Consider the following 12159-nt stretch of genomic DNA (forward strand, 5'->3'; position numbering starts at 1 on the left):
TGTTCTCTCTTGGAGAAGAGAGATGTCTGCAGAAGAAGCAATGTCTGCTGCAAGTAGGGGAAAAGCCATGGGGAAAGTCAGGTACATGTCACAAAGATACTCAAGCAGTCCTCTGGGGAGGCCTTGACAGGGAGGAACTGAGGCCTTCTGCTAAACACCAGCATAAATTTGCCAGCTTCATGAGCAAACCATCTTGGAATCCGATTCTTCAGCCCCAAATGAAGACTCACCACCTCACCTGACTGCAACCTCACAAGACACCCCCAAGCTAAAAACACCCAGCAGAGCCATACCCAAGTGCCTGGCCTATTGAAACTGTGAGATAATGTTGGCTGTTTTAAGCTGCTAACCTTGGAGGGGGAGGCTAACTTGTTACACGGCAACATATAGCTAATACACTATTTTTCTCACCTTTGCCTTAACTAACCTTGACTCTTACCTTCCCCTCCCTATTTGCAACTTAGAGAACACATGCACTTAACAAAGACTAAATAGGACTAGAGCTGTTGTCCATATTTTCTGTTTATATTGGATACTTTTATTCTACCATTTGAATATAGAGCATTTGTGTGTGTATATGCATTCTCAAAATTCAGACCACACTGTTGTCTCTGTGTATGTGTAGCCCTCCTAAAGGAGGATCTTAATAACCTGAGCTTTTTCAAAGACTTTATTATTTTCCACTTGGATTACAGCAATCCTAGCTGTTTTTCCCTCCTTTCAGTTGTGCCTCTTTAAAAAAAATTTTTTTTTAAATTTAAAAAAAAAAACCCTCCTCCTAAAACCTTGTGCTATTTTTTGGTCACTTTGCAGGGTCAAAACCAAGCTCACAGCATGTCCCATGAGATCCTTCCTGGTTGACCTCCCTTTGCCACGCCTCACTGTGCCTTTTTCTCTGGAAGTCCTTCCCTGCCTAGTTCACCTGGCAAACTTCTATTCATTCTTCAAAACCCAAACCAATCACTGCTGTCTTGAAATCTTTCTCTCCGTCTACTGGCAGAGTTGGGTCCCCTCTGTGTACCTGGGTGTACCTCTCTGTGAACGCTGACCACGTTGTTAGAATTGTATTCTCATCTGTCTCTGCAACACTGGGCACCCCTAGACTCCCGTTCATTTTTGTTCTCTTGGCATCTGGCTCCAGGGCTTGTCATATAGTAGCTGCTCAATGAAAATTCATTGAGTCAGAAAGGTTTTGTGGGGAGGGGTCAATTTTCATTCAGAGCCAGCATAGGTGCAGCTCACTGGCACAGTGTCAGGCATTCAGAAGGCATAGCATAAATGCCAAGGTTTTCTTCCTTAGGGGTAGGCCTTGTTTGTTTAACTGTGGCCCCATCGTTTCTTCCAAAAAGAAACTTCCAAGAAATTCACAGGATGGTTTGATTTTTTTTTTCACTTGTCTTAAACTCTCCCTGAACTCTGTGGACTGTTGATCCCCCATAGTCTCCATCTCTGCCAGGTCTCCTGGAATCTCTGTGTTTTTCTTTTATAAACTCTACTAACGGGTTTCATGAGGTCACGTAGCGTTTACCTTTCCTATCCTCAGTTCACAGCATCTCACTGAATTCATTCCTTTACTCATTTGCTCATTAACGAGGGACTTGGAACTTGAGATTCTCGATGCTCCCTCTTTGCCGTGGTTCAAATCCTGGCAAGCCCTGCGGCCCTGGGCAAGTGACTTCACGTCTCTGCACCCTTAGTTACCACATCTGTAAAATGAGAACATACCCATGCCTGTGGCATATCGACAAACAGCAAGAGCCATGGGAAGACTGGCGCTTAGTCATTCAACAAACATCTCTTCAGCCACCAGTACGGGACAGACACTGCTAACTGCTGAGGACCATGAGACAAGCTCCCTGCATGCTGGCGCTCATGCTCAGCGAGGGACACATACAATTACAAATAATGCCCCATAAGCACTGCTGCAGAGATGTGCCTGAGAGGTTTACTAGGAGCAAGAATGCCTTGTTAATGTAGGTGTCCAAACATGCATCCCTGAAGAAGGGACAGTGCATTGGGTGGACAAGACCCCAGGCAAGGATCCCAGCATGAGTAAAAGCAGAAGGGCTAAGATAGGGAGTGACACTCTCAGGAAACACAAGAGGGCCCAAGCAAATGAGAGAGCAGAGGTGGCTGCAGACTCTACAGGATCTTAGACCACATGCCACTCAGATCGTGGGCACTAGGAGAAGTGGAGGCCTTTGAGGACCTGCCCTCCTTACATGTACACTTAAGAAAGTTCACTCCAGCTGAACCCAGTTTGTTGGCTACTGCAGGGGTCCAGGCAAGATGTGAGGAACTACAGGAAGAAGAGGGAATAAATGTAAAAGACAGAGAAGGTTGGTATGTTTTGTCTAGAAAAGGCCTGATAATAAATATCTCAGCTTTTGCAGGCCACACTATCTATCCCAAATACTTCATTCTGCAGTTGCAAAATCAGCCATAGACAATTGACAAACAAATGAACAGGACTATATTCCAATAAAACATTATTACAAAAAGAGGCCACAGGCCCCAGTCTGCCAACTCTCGGTTTAGAAGATGAATGGATAGGAACTGGCCTCCATCCAGGATGGTTAGGGAACGTGTAAGAGGGAGACAGTAAGAGATTTCAAGACTCTCAGGTGGTCTCCGGGTCCAGCATCCTGCCCCCTGCCAGGTGGCCCAGCACTGTTCCACATTGTTACTTTCTTTGAAAAGATAGACACTGAGATTCCACAAGGTCTTCTGCATTCGAGAAGTTATTTCCAAGAACTGTCACCTCCTAATGCCCCCAAAGGACTTGTGATCCCATTCCAATCCTAGGAGAGAGTGGAGAGAAATTATGGAATGTGGACCCATGGTGGAACCTTACAGATTGCCTGGTTCCCACTGCCAACACAGACCTGCTCCAAGCCCGTAGGACAAGCCGGAGGAATCACTGCCCAGCTGAGCTCCACAGCAGGCAGGGGGCTGACCCCGAAGGCAGCACGCACACTTCAGCCAGACCATTCAGCTCTATCCTAACAGATGCCGGAAAATGCCATGTGAATCTAATTTGGGGAAATCGAAAATACCAAGAAAGTTGGCTATTTGAAGAAATCTTGCAGATAGTTCTGATGTAAGAGTGCGTACCATCATATATATTGCTCTGCACTGCTGGTGGGAACATGAGCTGATACAAGACTTTGGAAGGGTGCTTGGGCTGTAACTTTCAAATCCTTTAACCTAAATACCTCTTTCCCAGTATTGCTACTTCTAGAACTTGCTGGAAATACTTGAACGTATATAAGCCCCCGTCATCTAGTTGAGCAGCATCCATTGTGATGGCAGATTAAAATGTACATCCTTGGTAGGAAAATGGCTAAGCTCTGGTCATTAAAATTTTTAGATAGATTTGTGGGGAATGGACACAATAGACTGCTCTGATTCATTGTTGAGTTTTTTTAATTGCAAATCAAGGTAAAATATAAGTCATCTCACTTTTGAAAAATGACTTTATCATTGCCCACATAAACAGATGCAAAACAGCAGGGCCAAGGGAGACCAGGAAAGCCACGGGTCCCAGGGGCTAAATTTAAGGAAGTTCTCAATCTCTGCTTCATAGAAGGGCCAGCTTTGTATGAGCCTGGGAGTGAGGGTCTCCTTAAATTCTGCATTCAAAGTTTCCTCCCTTGCCATACCCTAGTCCCAGTCCTGAGACACAGAAAGCTACTCTTGGGGCTAATACACAGGTTGTCTCTGGAGAGAAGCATTGAGGAGATAACAGGGAAGGGGGGAAAATATATCTGGTATTTTCCTAACATTAAAGAGCATCACATTAACAGTGGTCAAACACAAGTTACTCCTCAAGTAGCAAGTCGTCTGAAGTAAGCAGTCAAGAGGGGTGTGGCAATGCCCTTGTGCCATCAGGGATGGTATGAATTAGTCAGCTTTCCCTAGGTTGCACTGTCATAACAAACAGTCCCAAATCTCACAAAAATAAAGTTTCCTGTCTTGCTCATGCTATTTACCCTTCCCAGGACAGTTGTGGTTCTGCGCCGCAGTATCTTCTTTCTGAGGTCTAAGTTAAAGGAGAGGAGTAGGTCTATCTGGGACTTGTGGTCTTATGATAAAACCATGGAATGGCGTCCAACTTCTCAAGCATGACCTGTGTCACTTCTGCTCACATTCCACTGGCCAATGGAAAGTTCACTACTGATGGAATAGGGTGAGAAGTGTCCTCTTCTCCCAGGGAGGAACATGAGTCAGGGTCCTATGGAAAGACACTGTGAATATTTTTGAACAAATATTTCAATCTGCCAACAGGGACTGTATTAGTCAGCCTTCTGTCTCTATAACAAAATGCCTGAGATAATTCATTTATAATGAGGAAAAGTTTATTTTAACTCACAGTTTTGGAGGCTCCAGACCATGACCAACTCACCTCCTTGCTTTAGGTCTGTGATAAAGCAGCACATCATGGCAGGAACATGTTGTAAAGCCAACTGAGCACCTTACGGTCAGAGAGCAAAAGAGGAAAAGGCAGGAGCTGGTGTCCTACAGTTTCCATAGAAGGCACCCTCCCATGACCTAAGCACCTCCCATTAGTTCCACCATCTCCCAATAGCACCACACAGAGGACCAAAACTTTCAGGGACATTCAACACCCAAGCTATAGCAGAAGTCAAGGCTCCCTTGTCTTCTTGTCCTTCTATTTCTAATATGTGCCTCTTGGCCTCATGGTGGTGGAAAGGATGATGTTCCACATTCTGGCATTTCCTCTAAGCAGTAAAGAAAAAAAGAGAGATAAAAGGGGAAATGTGTATGTCAGCTGTCGCAGACCTCTTTCACAAGTGTTGGCAGAAGCTTCTCCCGGTGACTCCCTACAGCTGGGTTACCAGACCGTGCTTCATCACAAGGGAATGGAAAACAGCAAGCCTCTCCCCAGGGTCCCTTCCCACCTGGAACACCATCCGAATTCCATTAGTAAGAAAACAGAGGAGGGATCCGGGGAAGGCAAGTAACTGCATCTGCCTCGTACCCACCATCAGAGCCACTCAGCGAGGTGCCTTTTGTTTCGTTGCACGGTTAACTGTCATAAGAGATGGAATGACTTGTCCAAGATAACACGACTGTTGTTAAATGGCTCCCCCCACCCAGGTGTGTCTGCCTCCCTGCCCTGCCTGATGCCCCTGGCGACTGACAGAGAACTTTGGTAATATAGGCACTCATCTGAGGTGTGGACAGCCCGCCTCAGTGATGTGTGCTTAACCACGCAGCCATAGGTACAGGCACATGTGTTCTGGAGACAGATGCACCACGGCAGTGAGTCAGCCGCCCATTCCCCCATAAGGTGACATATCCAGGGATGACAGTACAAGCCAAAACAAAACCTCCCCACCCCCACCACACACACATACACACACACACACACACACACACACACACACACACACACACAAAATCACGGATATTAACAAAAGCACATACAAAAGGTCCAGAATGCTTTCGGGATCGGAAGTAGAAAAATCTGAGCTCATATCAATTCTTTTTTTTTTTTTTTAACTAAATGTATAATTTATTTAGCCTGAAGAGAATGATATAAACTTGTTTAGAAGGTACAAACACTCACAAAGCAGTGGAAAAATCAGTTAGAATTTAAAGGAAATATTTGAACAGTGTAAACAAGGGGATATTGAGGAAACACAGGAAGTCATTTTATCTTAGGTAAAACTCAGTGTGTGCAAAGCTCTGTGATCTAGGTAGATCATTAGGAAAAAGACACTGAGAGAATACAAAGTATCTATACAATGTCAATAAAGGTGGTAAGAAGAGTAGAGAGTATGCATGAGTTTCCTAGGGCTGCTGTAACAAAGTAGCACAAAAACCATGAGTGTGCCTTAAAACAACAGAAATGTATTGTCTCATAGTTCTGCAGTCTAGAAATTCAAAATCAGTCACACCAGTTCTTTACAAATAAGCCCAGCATGTGTCTAAACTTCTCCTCTGTGTTTTAATGGTTAAAATGGGGATTATAATGTCTACTAAAGTTTTCCTGAAAAGATTCAGCGAAATAATACAAGTACAATTATCTAGCACAGGTAAGCTCTCCCCAGAAGTTAGATTCCTTCCTTCCTGAAATATCCTGAGCTTTCATCAAAATGTCTTCTAAATGGATCCCATTTCTCCATCAGGTAGCATGTTCATCTAGAATAGCTCTGCCTTTACTCCTCATCGGTTATCAGTTGGTGGGGGCCCTTGACACGGCAATTTTGCTAGACTAAGAATACAGCAGAATGAATCAGGCTTTCATAAAAGAATCCAGATGTCAAGTCTGGAACAACCAAGAATAGCAGAGTATCTTTGAATTATCTGATGCTTTGGCCTGATTACTATTTGGGGAGAATCCACCCGACTGTACTCCTTTCATTCCCTAAATACACATCAAGGGTCTCCTTCAGTAGTCCTCTGAGCAGTGAGAAGACCCCCCAGGCAGACCTGCAAATAGCAGAGCTTGTGAGGCTAAGTGAGTGGGATCATAGCACAGGTTTCAGTGAAGTTTGGAGACTGTTTTCCAGAGTGACTTACATGGAGCACTGGTCTAGGTGCCGATTACAATATGAGCTTGGAGGGCTGGGGTTGTAGCTCAGTGGTAGAGCACTTGCCTGGGGTATGTGAGGCACTGGGTTTGGTTCTCAGCATCACATGCAAATAAATTAATTAAATAAAAGGACCATCAACAACTAAAAAAATATGTTTTAAAAAATGACTTTGGGCCTGGCGAGATGGTGCATGCCTGTAATCCCAGTGGCTCATCATGAAAGAGACCCACTATGTGAGGTGTCGAGTCCCACACCCCCTGGCTGGGGAGGAAGGTTTGCAGAAGTAACTTGGGGCCAAAGGCAGCCACATCCTCCCCTCTCCATTGTGTATTATAAATGGAATATTCTATGTGTGCCAACGTGCAAAGAAAATTGGAGCCCTGAAAAATGGTTAGCCAAGGCCAGTCAACGGGAAGGTACAGAATCCTGTCAATGCCAATGGCCTCTCTGGAGCAGTCGTGAGCAGAGTGTCCAAGACTAAAAATGGGAGGAGAACATTCTTTCCAGCAGCAGCACCTGGGCAAGGACACTGAGCAGCTTCTGCTACCAACAGCCCTGCCTGGCCCCATCTTTCCCAACCTACGTTCTCAGCCTTTTCTCCCCTGAGCTCCCCTTAATTCCTCCAGCAGATCCTCCTGTAGGCTAGGTGAACCCATCAGTATCTGTTCCTTGTGACCAAGGAACGTGAACCAGGATGGGGGTTGCCGCGGGGTGGTGTATGCCAGTGTGTGTGTGTGTGTTACGGGTGTGTGTGGGTTGGGGCACGGTTGTGTTTTATGTAAAATAAGGTCCTAAACACCCTCTTGTGCACATTAAAAAGTGAAACCTTTCCTTACCCTCCCTCTCTCTCCTCCATGCTACCTCCCCAACTCCTAAGCCCTTCCTCCCAAAGTTCTCTGCTGTCAAAACTCAGGGCAAGAAGCAGCTGGGAGCCCCGACCATCCTCAGAAATGCCCGGGAAATGGTAGAGCTGGCCACAGAGTGCTGGGGGGTGCAGAGCCAAAAAGAGGAGGGAGACAAGAGCACACTCTGGGGCCTGGGGACATGCTACATGTCAGAACAGTTCCCACTAAAGTCCTTAAGTTGGTCTTGTCCTTCAGGATGGAAAGGGGACTCTTTTTTTTTTTTTTTTTTTTTTCCAATCTGGGCCCGAGTCCACTGCTGCTGGCTATCATGTGGGAGGTCAGGAAGGGGTTCCCACCATCTTTGAGGAAACACACATCTCAGAGCAACTAGGGGTGGGCCCCTCAAGGTGATACAAGGAGATGAGCAATATAGTTGGTATTTAATATTAAGAACACATAAGGGCAAATATTTGGCCAAGTGTTTATCTGCTCATGGACCTTTTTTAAATGGTTGAATGGAGCCCAAGTGTCAGCATGGGGAAATGTCTTTCTGCAGTCACGAACTTGAGGAGTCTTTGCTTTTTTGGCTCTGGAACCCCAGCAGGCTCTGGCCTTCAACTCCCTGTCAGTCAGGGAGCCTCACTCTGGCACCTGCTTCTAGTGAGATCATTGCTTCACATCCCCTCCGGGTTCTCACGCCCTCCAGCCCAGCACAGAGCATCGACCCCAGGGGGGATATTCTCCATTCTCCAGGTATGCTATCAGGAGCCTTGATGAGGATCTCTGAGCATCTCTCTGCTGACAACCTGTGCTTTGCAGGTCTAGATTCCTCCATCTGTCTTTCCTTCTCCCTTTCATTCTTGTTTTTTTGTCTCCAAGATGAAGTTCAGTGATGGTGAAGAATATGTCTCTTACAATTGACTCTGAACATTTGGAAGCAGGAAGGGTGGGACCTTGTTTGGGCCAAGGGGTCTCCAGAGTGCACCTCATCTCTCTCCAGAAGAAAGCTCTTCAGCATCCCCTGTGCCGGGCTCCATTCCTCATCCTGGGTCATGCTTCCAGTGTAGGAAATTATCACCCCCCACTTTACAGGTTGAGTAAACTGAGGCTCAAAGTTGTGCAGGGGTTTGCCTAGTTGGAAGGGGGCAGAATAAATTGAACCTAAATTAGTTGAACTCCGAAGTCCACACTCTGTTTTACTCCTTCCTCCGGCTTCCTCAGGCTTTGGCCAATGGCCACGGTGCTGGACGTCCTAGCGCAAGGAACCAAGTCTGTGAATGTCCCATGGGAGGATCTTCAGGAACCTAGCCCTCATGTCAAAGCCCCTTGACCTCAAGAAGGGTAGGGAAAGAAGCCCCAACCCCGACTGACTCCCTAGACAGCAGGCTGCAAAACCCCAGGACACTTGAGGGGCACAACCTGGTGTCCGCTGCTGTTGCCACCTGCTCTTCAAATTCATCCTGCGGAAGGACACAGGCAAACCAGAAAGAGAAAGCTGCTCCACCCCCCCCCCCCAAAAAAAAAAAAAACAGCCCTACCGCCCTCTAGAAACATTCCTCTCCCTCCCATGTTCTCACCTGCGCTTCCGAGATCACAGACCTGGATGAGGATCCTCTGGGGCACGTGACTGAGAACAACTCAATGCCATCTCTGAGCTTCAGTGACCCATCTCTGAGGCGGGGAGGATCGTGCCTCCAGGCGGCCTATTAGCTAAGAGACCTCTAGCAAGACAGCACTGGCACTAAGCAGTCACCCAAAAGAGGGAGACTCCTCCCCCCCCCACACACCAACACACAACTTCCAGTGAACCCACAAATGTGAGTGCCCTGGTTCCTAAAAGAGAAGGGAAAGTCCACACCTCCACACCTCCAGCCTGAGCCCTCTCCACCCCCACCTGCAGGTTTGAATAGTCAAAGCCAGTCCTTTACCCCCTTGCAACTCTGCAAATTGCAACCAAACAAGACTGCTCATGACAGGCGGCCCTGGAGTGTGGCCAGATTCCTGAGGGTGAGAAAAAAATATCACACTAAATCTCCAGGAGACAGTCCCCAGAGAGAAACTGCTCCTACCCAGGGACCCTGCCTGGCCTCTTCCCGGCCTGGTCTGAGAGCTTGGGAAGCCCTTTTGGAATGAGGCACGGGAGACGCAGGGGCTGCATTCCCCAGGATAGGTCAGGGAGACGCTGAGGGGCTTCCTACTCCTCATCCCACAGAAGGGGAAACTGAGGGTGGGAAGAGGTGACCCATGGAGCCCGGGTCACAGGACAATTCAGGATCAGTTCTCTGATGCCCATTTCCAGCAGGGAGGAGCTGGACAAAGCACACTGGGGCTGAAAACTCGTGTTAGCCTTGGAGAAAAGAGAAATATGCTTCAATTATGCAAATTACTAAGTTGGACACATTTTTGGTTGGGTATGAGTCTTAAAAAGAAATATTCCCTTAGCAAGGGTGAGCAATCCAACAGGAAATGTGCAAAAACAAATATATATTCTCCTTTTTTTTATGAAGTTGCCTGATCCTTCCTCCTGTCTTCCCTCTGTCTCCAACCCCACACATGCACTTGTTCTGTAGTTGTTTAAATGGAGGTTGGTAATTAAAGTAATTAAAGTAATGCCTCATGTTTGTATTTTTCTAACACTCCTCTCTCTTATTTGAGCATTGTTAGACTTCTGGATCACGTTGGAGGATTCATTACCCACATAAAGAAGAAACAACCAAGTGATGGTCATTTTCCCAGTGCCACACAGCAACTTAGTATTAGAAAGAAAATGCTAGTCCACGTGGTCTCCGACATGAAAAGCCTGTGCTTTTGTGGAATTGTAATTCTTCATTCTATTCTGCGGCTTACCCTGTGAGTCTCCCAGCAAGGGCCTGGCCAGACTTTGCCCAGAACTTCTCAATTTCCTATATTTTTAGGAGGGAGGGACAGGTCTAGAAATGTAATTGCCCTGATTTTTGTGTGTTGCTTTACAATGGAGATAAGTTCTGAGAAATTAATGGTGGTTAAGCAATTTCATCATTGTGTGAACAACACAGGCAGTTGGTATATATATTCTAAGAAGGTGACAACATTACCTGTCATATGATCTTATGCACTTATCGTCATGTATGCAGCCCAAGTCTGACCATGATTATGTGGCACATGGTTGCATATGTCTGTGCATATGCATGTGTGTATGTGATAAATGTTCACATATATACTATTGAACTCTCATATGCATATAACTACATATGTGTTTACATACAAATGTGTATAAAAGACAACTCTTTTGAGATCCATAAAAATATAAGAAGGGAGAAAATAAAAAAGAGAATCCACAAGTAGAAGAGGAATGGTGTGTAAAGGAGGAAGAGAAGAAAAGGGAGAGAGAAAATGCAGAGTCAAAAGAAAATATAGAGAAAGCAAAAATGGAGACATACATCTCTACTCAGCAAAATAGACAGTCATGCCATGTTGAAGCCACCAACTTGCTAGAAATTCTCAGAAAATGCTTCTTAGGCCCCACAAGTGTGGGTCCATCCAGTGAGGGCTCCTTGTTGACCTGCCTTACCTCTGTGACTACAGACTCTTCTTTTGTGCCTGCTGGAGGGGACATGGGAAGGATGGGCAGGGGCTGATGGACCTAGGGGTTCAGCCCCAAGAATGCTGAACAGTTACCTACTCTTCTTCCTGAAGCAGGTGAGGACATTCTCCAACTTAGAATCTAGAGGCTTCACCTGCAGGTGCCCACATCTTATCAGGTTCTCCTGGGCCTGGCCTGAGGTTGGCCTTCCCCACTCTCCTTGTATACCTGGAGATGCAGACCCGTATCTTCATTATGCCTCGGTTTCCTTGTCTGTAGATTGAGCTACTGACTTTGACTGTTCAGGTGCCTGTAATAGAACGCCATAGAACAGATAGCTTATGGACCACAGAAAGTTGCTTCTCAGGTTCTATAGGGTGGGAAATCCAAAATCAAGGCAAGGGATTCAGCATCTGGTGAGGGCTTGCTTCCTTGCTCACAGATTGCCATGTTTTTGCTTTATCCTCACATGGTAGAAAGTGACAATGGCCTCTCTGGGGCCTCTCTTATAAGGGAACTAATCCTAGTAATGAGGGCTCCATCCCCATATCCTACTTACCTCCCCAACATCCTGCTTCTAACACCATCACTTTGGGGGTTAGGTTCCCACGTGAGAATTGGCGGTTTCATCAACACTCTGTCTATGGCCAGAAGCACCTCACTGGCTGTCCTGAGGATTAAGTGACTGTGCAGACGGGAGGTGGCACTGGGCTGTTGCTCTGATTGCGACTTAGGCTGAACCCACTTCCTCAGGCCCAGAGCTGCAGCTTTTGTTAGGAGCGAGGTTCCTGAAGTCTCCGTGGGAGGCTGAAGATGCCCTGGTTAAGTCCCAGTAGGTCAAAAGTGAGACTCTTGGCATTCGGGGCATGACTGGCAGGGGCAGGGGTTCATTTAGATGACTTTACTGCATACCTACTATGTGTGTGTTCCCAGCTATGTGCTCCACAAGGACATTACAAATAAGGGACACAAGTTAAGCGCTCAGTTCTCCTCCTCAGACTACCCTCATGGGTTCACAAAATACATATACGATGGTGTGAGGGGGAAGGGAAGAAAAAAGAGAGAGAGAGAGATAAGTGTCACAGTAGAATGGGTAGAGAATAGTGATGGGAGGGGAGGGGAGGGGAGGGGGGATAGACGAGGCAGCAGAATACAACTGACACTAGGATTGCTGTATGTGTACACATGG

Source organism: Ictidomys tridecemlineatus, chromosome 3 (genome assembly GCF_052094955.1).
Source record: "Ictidomys tridecemlineatus isolate mIctTri1 chromosome 3, mIctTri1.hap1, whole genome shotgun sequence".
Classification (NCBI taxonomy): Eukaryota; Metazoa; Chordata; class Mammalia; order Rodentia; family Sciuridae; genus Ictidomys; species Ictidomys tridecemlineatus.